This window comes from Pseudophryne corroboree, chromosome 3, assembly GCF_028390025.1.
Source record: "Pseudophryne corroboree isolate aPseCor3 chromosome 3, aPseCor3.hap2, whole genome shotgun sequence".
Lineage (NCBI taxonomy): Eukaryota > Metazoa > Chordata > Amphibia > Anura > Myobatrachidae > Pseudophryne > Pseudophryne corroboree.
This window is the reverse complement of record NC_086446.1, coordinates 95,158,616-95,162,641: the sequence shown is the minus strand read 5'-3', so window position 1 is coordinate 95,162,641 and position 4,026 is coordinate 95,158,616. Positions and strand designations below refer to the sequence as shown.

General features: G+C 39.1%; 1 pseudogene; it reads left to right on the top strand.

The window, feature by feature from the left end:
• Positions 1-2,342: 2,342 nt before the first annotated feature.
• LOC134897135 (5S ribosomal RNA) lies at positions 2,343-2,461 on the top strand (annotated as a pseudogene).
• The last annotated feature ends 1,565 nt before the right edge of the window (positions 2,462-4,026 follow it).

Here is a 4,026-nt window from a genome sequence, read left to right as displayed (position 1 = left end):
GTTTTCTTTATTTAAGAATTTCTCTCCCCCCCTTCTCCCTCCCCCTCTTTTCATTTATTTGCACGGTTCGATCATTATTCACTTTCACTGTTAGCACAATTTTATGACCTACGTTCACTATCTTCAGTTCTTTCAGCATAATTCGCATTTGCACATCATCCCCTGTTTACCATGAATTTCACCACCATCACAACCCATACATTACACATCCCCTCTTATCATCACCCTATTTACCTACACCCCATTTACCCATACATCACTCTATCACACACCAACATTACACTATACATACACCAGCACTTCCATCAGCACCTTGTTCATCTGCCCTTGTGCAGCTTCTCAGCACCATATTAGCAAACTGTCCACACATCTTTCCTCAAGCTCACACACCTGTTTCTCTGTGTGTGTTCCCTTTTGCATAAGAGTATGTGCACATGGGCATGCACATATTCCTTGCCTATATGTGTGTGTATGCAGGTATGTGTATGTATATATGTGCATGTGTGTATGTGGATGCATATATCTGTGTGTATATATATACTTTGTCCTTCCCTTTTTCTTTTTCTCTTTATGTATTAATACCATCATCATATCTCCTCCGATGACTCTATATGCCTTGGTAGTTTTTTTGGCATCATAAGTATTCCATTATGCATGGACCTCAGTCATTTTCATCATTTATATTTATTATTTTCCGTTTTCATTGATCATTCCTTTCCCTTTCCTTTATTATTATTGAAATCAGGCCAATTCTATGCTGCAGCATTGTAATTAATTATTCAGCGATCAGTAAGATTTAATATGCAAGACAGTATTTTATGTTCTCAAGATACCCATATCGCTAATCAAATACCATCTATTCACATCATCTGTGCAATCTAAAAACTGTCATAGCCCTACTTGCCTGTTCATTGTTCAATTTCTGCACCTATTTCATAGCAATTCTTGCTGGTTTTATTACCTAATTGGTAGTAATTAATATATATATATAATATCAAATATATAAAACCCCCCCCCCCTTTTCTCTGGTTGTGTTGTAACCTTTGTTTCTCTTATGTTTTCTTTTATATTATTCATGGGTCTCCCTGCCAAGCTTTGATTGCAAACAATTCATTACCTACTAAGATCCACAGCCAATTAAGGGACACACCCCTTCACTGATTGGATATGAACCTGCTGTATTCACGTTAAAAAACCTGCAGGGACCCAGTCCACAACAGGAAGTGATCAAGCCCGGCGGACGGGTGAAACGCGTCTTCCGACCCTGATTGATTCCGGCTGACCAGAGTAGCGGACGCTCTCCTGCACCCACCCATGTCTCGTGCCCCTGCTAGTATCCCTTCGCATCGGCTGACCGGAGCATCGAGCGCTCTCCTTCCCCGCACCTACGGTGGTCCCGTGCCTCCTCGGACATTCCTCCATACAGGCTGACCAGATCAGAGGACGTTCGCCTGCACCTGCCTGTGTTCCTGCCGGGCCGGCGGCATTACGCATCTCATCATTCGGGACGAACTGCAGCGTGGTAGAAGGAGTCTCCATATCGATACAGCCACTGCGGGTAACATCAATTTCATACCAACCTATATGATCATTCTGAGGCCCGCACTGACTGGACATTTTTTTCATTAGCTCTTGCTAGTCTCAGGCAGCGATATATGCTATTTATCATTCATTATTTACCAATTGACACCAATAGTATTCCATAAATCTCAGGTGTTCTCTCATACTTTATCTCCTATCAAGTATCAACGACCTTTTTTCTAAGTCTAACTAACGATAGATGTCGGCAGTATACTCTTCCATTTGATTTATACATGTAACATGAGATAATAGAAACTTATCCTGAATCCTCAACCTGCAGTTACAGCCTAAGGAATACTATCCTTTCACTGGTTACAAACCCCCCCCCCCCCTTTTTCTCAGCTCTGTTTTCTTAACATAGTCAATTTCTATGACCACATTGTATCACTTTGTCTCTATTTAGCAGTAATTCAGTAAATTTTTTGCAGTGGTAACACTGTTGTCTGGCTTCACTTCAGCAATTGCAAAAGATTGTGGTTCTTGTGTCCATTTGCTCCTTATTAACTTGTAATAGTCCACCAGGATATATGATTTTGCTGATACCTAATTTATACTGGTATTTCTATTCTCTCCTTTTTCCTATTCCTATTTACATTTAATTTCATGGACTCTCACCATTGATTCAGGGCCAAACCCCTGTCTAACATTGGCAGCAGATTCATCTATTTTCCTCTATTGGCTTATTTCTGTCTCTTTCCTGATACTATGTAATTCGTGAACTCTCATCAGTGATTCCAGAGCTTCCTATTAGCGCCTATTCTCTCTACTATCATACCACACTGGAAATGCCCGAAGCCGTCCGAACTTGGAAGCTAATCAGTGTTGGGCTGGGTCAGTACTCAAGTGGGGGACCATTGAGGAAGACTCAGTATAGTAGAGCATACATTGATTCCACATGCTCAGTGTCAAACATTGACAGCAGATTCACACTGCCATCTTATTTCCTACTGCTTCTTCACTCTGTATCAGCTGGATATAATAGGAATTTATATTCTTAATTGTAATCAGTATGCAGGTTTCATAGACTATTAATTTTGGCACTAAGACAGGACAGGGATCTATCTGTTATTGGAACGCAGCTTCAAATATTTACAAATATTTACATTAACCATTTATAACATCTATATTTAACTCCGTCAGCCGGTATATTATTAATACATTAGCAATTTTTGCTTATATTGTCTTTTTGACAGTTATTTCTTTCATTCATTAGCAATTTTTGCTTATATTGTCTTTTTGACTGTTATTTCTTTCATTAACCACTATTTATCTTAATTCTTGTCAATAAAAGTTGATTTTATTATTATATATCATATTTTGTATATTTCATACATTGTTCAAAGTCAAGAGTGCACCCACAAAAGAGTCTTCTTTTCTCTCTGTTGTCTCAATAACTTGAGTTGTGTCTTTAATGTATCCTCATTGTTTAGCAACAACAGGTTGCAAGAATGTGTCTACATAGCCGGATAAGTTCGAAGTAAGAGAATTTATACCCGCCACTATGGGTCTTCCCGGGGGGATTGATGGGATCTTTATGAAGCTTGGGGAGATGGTAGAAGACAGGAATTTTGGGGTCTTTTATATCTAGTAAATCATGTTCCTGTTTGGTCAAAATCCCTGTAGTTGTTCCCTTCCTTAGTAGAGTTCTCAGTTCATCTCTATAGCTCCATGTAGGGTCACTTTTTAATTTGCAGTATGTTGAAGTATCGTCCAGTTGCTGTAATGCTTCTTTGGTGTAATTTTCTATATCCTGAATTACCAGGCTCCCTCCTTTGTCCGCCAGTTTGATGATGATACTATCATCTTTCTTCAATGATTTTAGTGCCAGTCTTTCTTTTTTGAAAAATTACGTTTATTTATCGGTATCTTCTCAGTGATTGCTTCTACATCCTGTTCCACTAATCTCTGGAAATTCTGGACAAACGGACCCTTTAAGTACTGAAGATAGAATGACGATTTTTTCCGAAGATTGGTATGTAGGAAACTGTCCTCTCGGGGGTCTTCTGATTTTTACTCTTTTTCTTTAAAAAAATTCTTTAAGGCAAGCTTCCTTATAAATTTATGAAGGTCCAAAAATGTTTCACATTTCTTTAACTTGTTTGAGGGTGCATACTTTAAGCCTTTGATGAGTACAGTAATCTCAGTTTCTGTAAGAATGCGTTTACTTAAGTTGACGATGCTCTTTGTTGTGCCTTTCTCTGTCCTTTTTTCTTTTTGTTCCTTCCACTTGTTCTTATGTCCTCCACGCTTTCCCCGCTAATGCTTGAGTCTTGTCTTCTTCTCTTCCTTTTTCCCTTCTCCTTTCTGCGGTTTGTCATAGGCTTTGGCATTGCCGCTGGGTCTTTCCTTGTCTGGCTGTTGTTGTATACCAGGTCTAAAAAAAGTGTCCAAAAAATCATCTGCATCTCCCTCTTCATCCTCTTCATTCTCCTCCTCATATGCTCT